We start from the raw sequence: 13838 nt of genomic DNA on the forward strand, positions 1-13838 counted from the left end.
TGTCACACCCAACACTGGCCGTCAGTGTGTGGTAGTGCTGTCACTGTCACACCCAACACTGGTCGTCAGTGTGTGGTAGTGCTGTCACTGTCACACCCAACACTGGTTGTCAGTGTGTGGTAGTGCTGTCACACTCAACACTGGTCGTCAGTTTTGGGTAGTGTTGTCACTGTCACACCCAACACTGGTCGTCAGTGTGTGGTAGTGCTGTCACTGTCACACCCAACACTGGTCGTCAGTGTGTGGTGGTGTTGTCACTGTCACACCCAACACTGGTCGTCAGTGTGTGGTAGTGCTGTCACACCCAACACTGATTGCCAGTTTGTGGTAGTGCTGTCACACCCAACACTGGTCGTCAGTGTTTGGTAGTGTTGTCACTGTCACACCCAACACTGGTCGTCAGTGTGTGGTAGTGCTGTCACACCCAACACTGGTCGTCAGTGTTTGGTAGTGTTGTCACTGTCACACCCAACACTGGTCGTCAGTGTGTGGTAGTGCTGTCCCTCCCAACACTGGTCGTCAGTGTGTGGTAGTGCTGTCACACCCAACACTGGTCGTCAGTGTTTGGTAGTGTTGTCACTGTCACACCCAACACTGGTCGTCAGTGTGTGGTAGTGCTGTCACACCCAACACTGGTCGTCAGTGTGTGGTAGTGCTGTCACTGTCACACCCAACACTGGCCGTCAGTGTGTGGTAGTGCTGTCACTGTCACACCCAACACTGGTCGTCAGTGTTGGTAGTGCTGTCACTGTCACACCCAACACTGGTCGTCAGTGTGTGGTAGTGCTGTCACACCCAACACTGGTCGTCAGTGTGTGGTAGTGCTGTCACTGTCACACCCAACACTGGCTATCAGTGTGAGGTAGTGCTGTCACTGTCACACCCAACACTGGTCGTCAGTGTGTGGTAGTGCTGTCACTGTCACACCCAACACTGGCCGTCATTGTGTGGTAGTGTTGTCACTGTCACACCCAACACTGGTCGTCAGTGTGTGGGAGTGCTGTCACTGTCACACCCAACACTGGTCGTCAGTGTGTGGTAGTGCTGTCACTGTCACACCCAGCACTGGTCGTCAGTGTGTGGTAGTGCTGTCACACCCAACACTGGTCGTCAGTGTATGGTAGTGCTGTCACTGTCACACCCAACACTGGTCGTCAGTGTGTGGTAGTGCTGTCACTGTCACACCCAACACTGGTTGTCAGTGTGTGGTAGTGCTGTCACTCCCAACACTGGTCGTCAGTGTGTGGTAGTGCTGTCACTGTCACAACCAACACTGGTCGTCAGTGTTTGGTAGTGTTGTCACTGTCACACCCAACACTGGTCGTCAGTGTGTGGTAGTGCTGTCGCACCCAACACTGGTCCGTCAGTATGTGGTATTGCTGTCACTATCACTCCCAACACTGGTCGTCAGTGTGAGGTAGTGCTGTCACACCCAACACTGGTCGTCATTGTGTGGTAGTGTTGTCACTGCCACACCCAATACTGGTCGTCAGTGTGTGGTAGTGCTGTCACACCCAACACTGGTCGTCAGTGTAAGGTACTGCTGTCACTGTCACACCCAACACTGGTCGTCAGTGTGTGGTAGTGCTGTCACACCCAACACTGGTCGTCAGTGTTTGGTAGTGTTGTCACTGTCACACCCAACACTGGCCGTCAGTGTGTGGTAGTGCTGTCACTGTCACACCCAACACTGATCGTCAGTGTGTGGTAGTGCTGTCACTGTCACACCCAACACTGGTTGTCAGTGTGTGGTAGTGCTGTCACACTCAACACTGGTCGTCAGTTTTGGGTAGTGTTGTCACTGTCACACCCAACACTGGTCGTCAGTGTGTGGTAGTGCTGTCACTGTCACACCCAACACTGGTCGTCAGTGTGTGGTAGTGTTGTCCCTGTCACACCCCAACCATTGGTGCGTGCAGTTTGTGTGGTAGTGCTGTACCACACCCAAACGACTGGTTGTCAGATTTGTGGTAGTGCTGTCACACCCAACACTGGTCGTCAGTGTTTGGTTAGTGTTGTCACTGTCACACCCAACCACTGTGTCGTCAGTGTGTGGTAGTGCTGTCACACCCCAACACACTGGTCAGTCAGTGTTTGGTAGTGTTGTCCATCTGTCCACAACCCAAACACCTGGGTCTGTCACAGTTGCATGATTGTTGCTGTCCTCCCATATTCTCATTACTACTACTGGTCGTCAGTGTTGTGGTAGCTGCTGTCACACCCAAACACTCGGTCGTCAGTGTTTGGTAGTGTTTCGTCGACACTGATCACACCCAACACTGGTCGTCAGTGTGTGGTAGTAGTGCTTTCACACCCTAACACTGGTCGTCAGTGTTGTGGTAGATGCTGTCCACTGTCACAACCAACAACTGGCCGTCAGGTCGTGGTAGTGCAGCTTCAACGCTGTCACACCCAACACTGGCCGTCAGTGCTGTGGCTAGTGCTGTCCACCTGTCATACACAACACTGGTCAGTCAGTGTGTGGTAGTGCTGTCACTGTCACACCCAACACTGGTCGTCAGTGTGTGGTAGTGCTGTCACTGTCACACACAACACTGGTCGTCAGTGTGTGGTAGTGCTGTCACTGTCACACACAACACTGGTCGTCAGTGTGAGGTAGTGCTGTCACTGTCACACCCAACACTGGTCGTCAGTGTGTGATAGTGATGTCAATGTGTCTCCCAACACTGGTCGTCAGTGTGTGGTAGTGCTGTCACAACCAACACTGGTCGTCAGTTTGAGGTAGTGCTGTCACACCCAAAACTGGTCGTCAGTGTGTGGTAGTGCTGTCACACCCAACACTGGTCGTCAGTGTTTGGTAGTGTTGTCACTGTCACACCCAACACTGGTCGTCAGTGTGTGGTAGTGCTGTCACACCCAACACTGATCGTCAGTTTGTGGTAGTGCTGTCACACCCAACACTGGTCGTCAGTGTTTGGTAGTGTTGTCACTGTCACACCCAACACTGGTCGTCAGTGTGTGGTAGTGCTGTCACACCCAACACTCGTCGTCAGTGTGTGGTAGTGTTGTCACTGTCACACCCAACACTGGTCGTCAGTGTGTGGTAGTGCTGTCACACCCAACACTGGTCGTCAGTGTGTGGTAGTGCTGTCACACCCAACACTGGTCGTCAGTGTGTGGTAGTGCTGTCACACCCAACACTGGTCGTCAGTGTGTGGTAGTGCTGTCACACCCAACACTGGTCGTCAGTGTGTGGTAGTGCTGTCACTGTCACACCCAACACTGGCTGTCAGTGTGTGGTAGTGCTGTCACTGTCACACCCAACACTGGCCGTCAGTGTGTGGTAGTGCTGTCACTGTCACACCCAACACTGCTCGTCAGTGTGTGGTAGTGCTGTCACTGTCACACCCAACACTGGTTGTCAGTGTGTGGTAGTGCTGTCACACTCAACACTGGTCGTCAGTTTTGGGTAGTGTTGTCACTGTCACACCCAACACTGGTCGTCAGTGTGTGGTAGTGCTGTCACTGTCACACCCAACACTGGTCGTCAGTGTGTGGTAGTGTTGTCACTGTCACACCCAACACTGGTCGTCAGTGTGTGGTAGTGCTGTCACACCCAACACTGGTTGTCAGTTTGTGGTAGTGCTGTCACACCCAACACTGGTCGTCAGTGTTTGGTAGTGTTGTCACTGTCACACCCAACACTGGTCGTCAGTGTGTGGTAGTGCTGTCACACCCAACACTGGTCGTCAGTGTTTGGTAGTGTTGTCACTGTCACACCCAACACTGGTCGTCAGTGTGTGGTAGTGCTGTCCCTCCCAACACTGGTCGTCAGTGTGTGGTAGTGCTGTCACACCCAACACTGGTCGTCAGTGTTTGGTAGTGTTGTCACTGTCACACCCAACACTGGTCGTCAGTGTGTGGTAGTGCTGTCACACCCAACACTGGTCGTCAGTGTGTGGTAGTGCTGTCACTGTCACACCCAACACTGGCCGTCAGTGTGTGGTAGTGCTGTCACTGTCACACCCAACACTGGTCGTCAGTGTGTGGTAGTGCTGTCACTGTCACACCCAACACTGGTCGTCAGTGTGTGGTAGTGCTGTCACACCCAACACTGGTCGTCAGTGTGTGGTAGTGCTGTCACTGTCACACCCAACACTGGCTATCAGTGTGAGGTAGTGCTGTCACTGTCACACCCAACACTGGTCGTCAGTGTGTGGTAGTGCTGTCACTGTCACACCCAACACTGGCCGTCATTGTGTGGTAGTGTTGTCACTGTCACACCCAACACTGGTCGTCAGTGTGTGGTAGTGCTGTCACTGTCACACCCAACACTGGTCGTCAGTGTGTGGTAGTGCTGTCACTGTCACACCCAGCACTGGTCGTCAGTGTGTGGTAGTGCTGTCACACCCAACACTGGTCGTCAGTGTATGGTAGTGCTGTCACTGTCACACCCAACACTGGTCGTCAGTGTGTGGTAGTGCTGTCACTGTCACACCCAACACTGGTTGTCAGTGTGTGGTAGTGCTGTCACTCCCAACACTGGTCGTCAGTGTGTGGTAGTGCTGTCACTGTCACACCCAACACTGGTCGTCAGTGTTTGGTAGTGTTGTCACTGTCACACCCAACACTGGTCGTCAGTGTGTGGTAGTGCTGTCGCACCCAACACTGGTCGTCAGTATGTGGTAGTGCTGTCACTATCACTCCCAACACTGGTCGTCAGTGTGAGGTAGTGCTGTCACACCCAACACTGGTCGTCATTGTGTGGTAGTGTTGTCACTGCCACACCCAATACTGGTCGTCAGTGTGTGGTAGTGCTGTCACACCCAACACTGGTCGTCAGTGTAAGGTACTGCTGTCACTGTCACACCCAACACTGGTCGTCAGTGTGTGGTAGTGCTGTCACACCCAACACTGGTCGTCAGTGTTTGGTAGTGTTGTCACTGTCACACCCAACACTGGCCGTCAGTGTGTGGTAGTGCTGTCACTGTCACACCCAACACTGATCGTCAGTGTGTGGTAGTGCTGTCACTGTCACACCCAACACTGGTTGTCAGTGTGTGGTAGTGCTGTCACACTCAACACTGGTCGTCAGTTTTGGGTAGTGTTGTCACTGTCACACCCAACACTGGTCGTCAGTGTGTGGTAGTGCTGTCACTGTCACACCCAACACTGGTCGTCAGTGTGTGGTAGTGTTGTCACTGTCACACCCAACACTGGTCGTCAGTGTGTGGTAGTGCTGTCACACCCAACACTGGTCGTCAGTGTTTGGTAGTGTTGTCACTGTCACACCCAACACTGGTCGTCAGTGTGTGGTAGTGCTGTCACACCCAACACTGGTCGTCAGTGTGTGGTAGTGCTGTCACTGTCACACCCAACACTGGCCGTCAGTGTGTGGTAGTGCAGTCACTGTCACACCCAACACTGGCCGTCAGTGTGTGGTAGTGCTGTCACTGTCACGCACAACACTGGTCGTCAGTGTGTGGTAGTGCTGTCACTGTCACACCCAACACTGGTCGTCAGTGTGTGGTAGTGCTGTCACTGTCACACACAACACTGGTCGTCTGTGGTGTGGTAGTGCTGTCACTGTCACACACAACACTGGGTCGTCAGTGTGAGGTATGTGCTGTCCCCACTGTCACACCCAACACTTGGTCGTCAGTAAGTGATAGTGATGTCACAATTTCACTCCCAACACTTGGTCGTCAGTGTGTGGTAGTGCTGTCACAACCCAACACTGGTCGTCAGTTTGAGGTAGTGCTGTCTACACCCAAAACTGGTCGTCAGTGTGTGGTAGTGCTGTCACACCCAACACTGGTCGTCAGTGTTTGGTAGTGTTGTCACTGTCACACCCAACATCTGGTCGTCAGTGTGTGGTAGTGCTGTCACACCCAACACTGATTGTCAGTTTGTTGGTAGTGCTGTCACACCCACCACTGGTCGTCAGTGTTTGGTAGTGTTGTCACTGTCACACCCAACACTGGTCGTCAGTGTGTGGTAGTGCGTGTCACACCCACACACTGGTCGTCGTGTGTGGTAGTGCTGTCACTGTCACACCCAACACTGGCGTCAGTGTGTGGTAGTGCTGTCACTGTCACACCCAACACTGGCCGTCAGTGTGGGTAGTGCTGTCACTGTCACCCAAACACTGGTCGTCAGTGTGTGGTAGTGCTGTCACTGTCACACCCAACACTGGTCGTCAGTGTGGGTAGTGCTGTCACACCCAACACTGGTCGTCAGTTTTGGGTAGTGTGTCACTGTCACACCCAACACTGGTCGTCAGTGTGTGGTAGTGCTGTCACTGTCACACCCAACACTGGTCGTCAGTGTGTGGTAGTGTGTCACTGTCACACCCAACACTGGTCGTCAGTGTGTGGTAGTGCTGTCACACCCAACACTGGTCGTCAGTTTGTGGTAGTGCTGTCACACCCAACACTGGTCGTCAGTGTGGTAGTGTTGCTGTCACACCCAACACTGGTCGTCAGTGTGTGGTAGTGCTGTCACACCCAACACTGGTCGTCAGTGTTTGGTAGTGCTTGTCACGTCACACCCAACACTGGTCGTCAGTGTGTGGTAGTGCTGTCCCTCCCAACACTGGTCGTCAGTGTGTGGTAGTGCTTGTCACACCCAACACTGAGTCGTACAGTGTTTGGTAGTGCTGTCACTGTCACACGCCAACACTGATCGTCAGTGTGTGGTAGTGCTGTCACACCCAACACTGGTCGTCAGTGATTGATGGTAGTGCTGGTCAATCTGTCACACCCAACACTGGCCGTCAGTGTGTGGTAGTGCTGTCACTGTCACACCCAACACTGGTCGTCAGTGTGTGGTAGTGCTGTCACTGTCACACCCAACACTGGTCGTCAGTGGTGTGGTAGTGCTGTCACAACCCAACACTGGTCGTCAGTGTGTGGTAGTGCTTGCACTGTCACACCCAACACTGGCTATCAGTGTGAGGTAGTGCTGTCACTGTCACACCCAACACTGGTCGTCAAGGTGTGTGGTAGTGCTGTCACTGTCACACCCAACACTGGCCGTCATTGTGTGTGGTAGTGTTGTCACTGTCACACCCAACACTGGTCGTACAGGTGTGTGGGAAGTGCTGTCACTGTCACACCCAACACATGGTCGTCAGTGTGTGGTAGTGCTGTCACTGTCACACCCAGCACTGGTCGTCCAGTGGTTGGTAGTGCATGTCACACCCAACACTGGTCGTCAGTGTGGTATGGTAGTGCTGTAGCACTGTCACACCCAACACTGGTCGTCAGTGTGTGGTAGTGCTGTCACTGTCACACCCAACACTGGTTGTCAGTCGTGTGGTAGTGCTGTCACTCCCAACACTGGTGCGTCAGGTGTTGTAGTGCTGTCACTGTCACAACCAACACTGGTCGTCAGTGTTTGGTAGTGTTGTCACTATCACTCCCAACACTGGTCGTCAGTGTGAGGTAGTGCTGTCACACCCAACACTGGTCGTCATTGTGTGGTAGTGTTGTCACTGCCACACCCAATACTGGTCGTCAGTGTGTGGTAGTGCTGTCACACCCAACACTGGTCGTCAGTGTGTGGTAGTGCTGTCACTGTCACACCCAACATCTGGCCGTACAGTGTGTGGTAGTGCAGTCACTGTCACACCCAACACTGGCCGTCAGTGTGTGGTAGTGCTGTCACTGTCATACACAACACTGGTCGTCAGTGTGTGGTAGTGCTGTCACTGTCACACCCAACACTGGTCGTCAGTGTGTGGTAGTGCTGTCACTGTCACACACAACACTGGTCGTCAGTGTGTGGTAGTGCTGTCACTGTCACACACAACACTGGTCGTCAGTGTGAGGTAGTGCTGTCACTGTCACACCCAACACTGGTCGTCAGTGTGTGATAGTGATGTCAATGTCACTCCCAACACTGGTCGTCAGTGTGTGGTAGTGCTGTCACAACCAACACTGGTCGTCAGTTTGAGGTAGTGCTGTCACACCCAAAACTGGTCGTCAGTGTGTGGTAGTGCTGTCACACCCAACACTGGTCGTCAGTGTTGGTAGTTGTCACTGTCAAACCCAACACTGGTCGTCAGTGTGTGGTAGTGCTGTCACACCCAACACTGGATCGTCAGTTTGTGGTAGTGCTGTCACACCCAACACTGGTCGTCAGTGTTTGGTAGTGTTGTCACTGTCACACCCAACACTGGTCGTCAGTGTTGTGGTAGTGCTGTCACACCCAACACTCGTCGTCAGTGTGTGGTAGTGTTGTCACTGTCACACCCAACACTGGTCGTCAGTGTGTGGTATGCTGCTGTCACACCCAACACTGGTCGTCAGTGTGTGGTGAGTAGTGCTGTCACACCCAACACTGGTCGTCAGTGTGTGGTCGTGCTGTCACACCCAACACTGGTCGTCAGTGTGTTGGTTAGTGCTGCTCACTGTCACACCCAACACTGGCTGTCAGTGTGTTGTAGTGCTGTCACTGTCACACCCAATATCACTTGGCCGTCAGTGTGTGTGGTAGTGCTGTCACTGTCACACCCAACACTGGTCGCCTGTGTGTGTGTAGTGCTGTCACTGTCACACCCAACACTGGTTGTCAGTGTGTGGTAGTGCTGTCACACTCAACACTGGTCGCAGTTTGGGTAGTGTTGTCACCACACCAACACTGGTCGTCAGTGTGTGGTAGTGCGTCACTGTCACACCCAACACTGGTCGTCAGTGTGTGGTAGTGTTGTCACTGTCACACCCAACACTGGTCGTCAGTGGTGGTAGTGCTGTCACACCCAACACTGGTTGTCAGTTTGTGGTAGTGCTGTCACACCCAACACTGGTCGTCAGGTTTGGTAGTGTTGTCACTGTCACACCCAACACTGGTCGTCAGTGTGTGGTAGTGCTGTCACACCCAACACTGGTCGTCAGTGTTTGGTAGTGTTGTCACTGTCACACCCAACACTGGTCGTCAGTGTGTGGTAGTGCTGTCCCTCCCAACACTGGTCGTCAGTGTGTGGTAGTGCTGTCACACCCAACACTGGTCGTCAGTGTTTGGTAGTGTTGTCACTGTCACACCCAACACTGGTCGTCAGTGTGTGGTAGTGCTGTCACACCCAACACTGGTCGTCAGTGTGTGGTAGTGCTGGTCAATGTCACAACCCAACACTGGTCGCGTCAGTTGTGTGGGTAAGTAGCTAGTCACTGTCTACACCCAACAACTGTGGTCGTCGAGTGTGTGGTAGTTGCTGTACAACTGTCAACACCCAACACTGGGTCGTCAGTGTGTTGGTAGTGCTGTCGACAAAGGCCCAACACTTGGTCGTCAGTGTGTGGTAGTGTCGGTCACTGGTCACACCAACACTGGCTATAACAGTGTGAGAAGTAGTTGCTGTCACATGTCACAACACCCAACACTCGGTCGTCAGGTGTAGGTGGTAGTGGGCTGTCCACTGTCGACAACCCAACAATGGCCGTCATTGTGGGTAACGTGGTTGTCACTGTCACACCCAACACTGGTCGTCAAGTGTGTGGTAGTGCTGTCACTGTCCACACCCAACACTGGTCGTCAGTGTGTGGTAGTGCTGTCACTGTCACACCCAGCACTGGTCGTCAGTGTGTGGTAGTGCTGTCACACCCAACACTGGTCGTCAGTGTATGGTAGTGCTGTCACTGTCACACCCAACACTGGTCGTCAGTGTGTGGTAGTGCTGTCACTGTCACACCCAACACTGGTTGTCAGTGTGTGGTAGTGCTGTCACTCCCAACACTGGTCGTCAGTGTGTGGTAGTGCTGTCACTGTCACACCCAACCACTGGTCGTCAGTGTTTGGTAGTGTTGTCACTGTCACACCCCAACACTGGTCGTCAGTGTGTGGTAGTGCTGTCGCACCCAACACTGGTCGTCAGTTTGTGGTAGTGCTGTCACTATCACTCCCAACACTGGTCGTCAGTGTGAGGTAGTGCTGTCACACCCAACACTGGTCGTCAGTGTGTGGTAGTGTTGTCACTGCCACACCCAATACTGGTCGTCAGTGTGTGGTAGTGCTGTCACACCCAACACTGATCGTCAGTGTAAGGTACTGCTGTCACTGTCACACCCAACACTGGTCGTCAGTGTGTGGTAGTGCTGTCACACCCAACACTGGTCGTCAGTGTTTGGTAGTGTTGTCACTGTCACACCCAACACTGGTCGTCAGTGTGTGGTAAGTGCTGTCACACCCAACACTGATCGTCAGTTGTGGTAGTGCTGTCACACCCAACACTGGTCGTCAGGTTTGGTAGTTGTCACTGTCACACCCAACACTGGTCGTCAGTGTGTGGTAGTGCTGTCACACCAACACTGGTCGTCAGTGTGTGGTAGTGTTGTCACTGTCACACCCAACACTGGTTGTCAGTGTGTGGTAGTGCTGTCACACCCAACACTGGTCGTCAGTGTGGGTAGTGCTGTCACACCACACAACACTGGTCGTCAGTGTGTGGTGTGCTGTCACTGTCACACCCAACACTGGTCGTCAGTGTGTGGTAGTGCTGTCACACCCAACACTGGTCGTCAGTGTGTGGTAGTGCTGTCACTGTCACACCAACACTGGTCGTCAGTGTGTGGTAGTGCTGTCACTGTCACACCCAACACTGGTCGTCAGTGTGTGGTAGTGTTGTCACTGTCACACCAACACTGGTCGTCAGTGTGTGGTAGTGCTGTCACACCCAACACTGATTGTCAGTTTGTGGTAGTGCTGTCACACCCCAACACTGGTCGTCAGTGTTTGGTATGTTGTCACTGTCACACCCAACACTGGTCGTCAGTGTGTGGTAGTGCTGTCACTGTCACACCCAACACTGGTCGTCAGTGTGTGGTAGTGTTGTCACTGTCACACCCAACACTGGTCGTCAGTGTGTGGTAGTGCTGTCACACCCAACACTGGTTGCCAGTTTGTGGTAGTTGCTGTCACACCAACACTGGTCGTCAGTGTTTGGTAGTGTTGTCACTGTCACACCCAACACTGGTCGTCAGTGTGTGGTAGTGCTGTCACACCCAACCACTGGTCGTCAGTGTTTGGTAGTGTTGTCACTGTCACACCCAACACTGGTCGTCAGTGTGTCGGTAGTGCTGTCCACTCCCAACACTGGTCGTCAGTGTGTGGTAGTGCTGTCACACCCAACACTGGTCGTCAGTGTTTGGTAGTGTTGTCACTGTCACACCCAACACTGGTCGTCAGTGTGTGGTAGTGCTGTCACACCCAACACTGGTCGTCAGTGTGTGGTAGTGCTGTCACTGTCACACCCAACACTGGCCGTCAGTGTGTGGTAGTGCTGTCACTGTCACACCCAACACTGGTCGTCAGTGTGTGGTAGTGCTGTCACTGTCACACCCAACACTGGTCGTCAGTGTGTGGTAGTGCTGTCACACCCAACACTGGTCGTCAGTGTGTGGTAGTGCTGTCACTGTCACACCCAACACTGGCTATCAGTGTGAGGTAGTGCTGTCACTGTCACACCCAACACTGGTCGTCAGTGTGTGGTAGTGTTGTCACTGTCACACCCAACACTGGCCGTCATTGTGTGGTAGTGTTGTCACTGTCACACCCAACACTGGTCGTCAGTGTGTGGGAGTGCTGTCACTGTCCACACCCAACACTGGTCGTCAGTGTGTGGTAGTGCTGTCACTGTCACACCCAGCACTGGTCGTCAGTGTGTGGTAGTGCTGTCACACCCAACACTGGTCGTCAGTGTATGGTAGTGCTGTCACTGTCACACCCAACACTGGTCGTCAGTGTGTGGTAGTGCTGTCACTGTCACACCCAGCACTGGTCGTCAGTGTGTGGTAGTGCTGTCACACCCAACACTGGTCGTCAGTGTATGGTAGTGCTGTCACTGTCACACCCAACACTGGTCGTCAGTGTGTGGTAGTGCTGTCACTGTCACACCCAACACTGGTTGTCAGTGTGTGGTAGTGCTGTCACTCCCAACACTGGTCGTCAAGTGTGTGGTAGTGCTGTCACTGTCACAACCAACACTGGTCGTCAGTGTTTGGTAGTGTTGTCACTGTCACACCCAACACCTGTCGTCAGTGTGTGGCTAGTGCGTCGCACCCAACACGGGTCGTCAGTATGTGGTAGTGCTGTCACTATCCACTCCAACACTGGTCGTCAGTGTGAGGTAGTGCTGTCACACCCAACACTGGTCGTCATTGTGTGTAGTGTTGTCACTGCCACACCCAATACTGGTCGTCAGTGTGTGGTAGTGCTGTCACACCCAACACTGGTCGTCAGTGTAAGGTACTGCTGTCACTGTCACACCCAACACTGGTCGTCAGTGTGTGGTAGTGCTGTCACACCCAAAACTGGTCGTCAGTGTTTGGTAGTGTTGTCACTGTCACACCCAACACTGGCCGTCAGTGTGTGGTAGTGCTGTCACTGTCACACCCAACACTGATCGTCAGTGTGTGGTAGTGCTGTCACTGTCACACCCAACACTGGTTGTCAGTGTGTGGTAGTGCTGTCACACTCAACACTGGTCGTCAGTTTTGGGTAGTGTTGTCACTGTCACACCCAACACTGGTCGTCAGTGTGTGGTAGTGCTGTCACTGTCACACCCAACACTGGTCGTCAGTGTGTGGTAGTGTTGTCACTGTCACACCCAACACTGGTCGTCAGTGTGTGGTAGTGCTGTCACACCCAACACTGGTTGTCAGTTTGTGGTAGTGCTGTCACACCCAACACTGGTCGTCAGTGTTTGGTAGTGTTGTCACTGTCAAACCCAACACTGGTCGTCAGTGTGTGGTAGTGCTGTCACACCCAACACTGGTCGTCAGTGTTTGGTAGTGTTGTCACTGTCACACCCAACACTGGTCGTCAGTGTGTGGTAGTGCTGTCCCACCCAACACTGGTCGTCAGTGTGTGGTAGTGCTGTCACACCCAACACTGGTCGTCAGTGTTTGGTAGTGTTGTCACTGTCACACCCAACACTGGTCGTCAGTGTGTGGTAGTGCTGTCACACCCAACACTGGTCGTCAGTGTGTGGTAGTGCTGTCACTGTCACACCCAACACTGGCCGTCAGTGTGTGGTAGTGCAGTCACTGTCACACCCAACACTGGCCGTCAGTGTGTGGTAGTGCTGTCACTGTCACACACAACACTGGTCGTCAGTGTGTGGTAGTGCTGTCAATGTCACACCCAACACTGGTCGTCAGTGTGTGGTAGTGCTGTCACTGTCACACACAACACTGGTCGTCAGTGTGTGGTAGTGCTGTCACTGTCACACACAACACTGGTCGTCAGTGTGAGGTAGTGCTGTCACTGTCACACCCAACACTGGTCGTCAGTGTGTGATAGTGATGTCAATGTCACTCCCAACACTGGTCGTCAGTGTGTGGTAGTGCTGTCACACCCAACACTGGTCGTCAGTGTTTGGTAGTGTTGTCACTGTCACACCCAACACTGGTCGTCAGTGTGTGGTAGTGCTGTCACACCCAACACTGATCGTCAGTTTGTGGTAGTGCTGTCACACCCAACACTGGTCGTCAGTGTTTGGTAGTGTTGTCACTGTCACACCCAACACTGGTCGTCAGTGGTGTGGTAGTGCTGTCACACCCAACACTCGTCGTCAGTGTGTGGTAGTGTGTCACTGTCACACCCAACACTGGTCGTCAGTGTGTGGTAGTGCTGTCACACCCAACACTGGTCGTCAGTGTGTGGTAGTGCTGTCACTGTCACACCCAACACTGGCTGTCAGTGTGTGGTAGTGCTGTCACTGTCACACCCAACACTGGCCGTCAGTGTGTGGTAGTGCTGTCACTGTCACACCCAACACTGGTCGTCAGTGTGTGGTAGTGCTGTCACTGTCCACACCCAACACTGGTTGTCAGTGTGTGGTAGTGCTGTCACACTCAACACTGGTCGTCAGTGTTTGG

The sequence above is a fragment of the Procambarus clarkii genome, chromosome 36 (assembly GCF_040958095.1).
Source record: "Procambarus clarkii isolate CNS0578487 chromosome 36, FALCON_Pclarkii_2.0, whole genome shotgun sequence".
Lineage (NCBI taxonomy): Eukaryota > Metazoa > Arthropoda > Malacostraca > Decapoda > Cambaridae > Procambarus > Procambarus clarkii.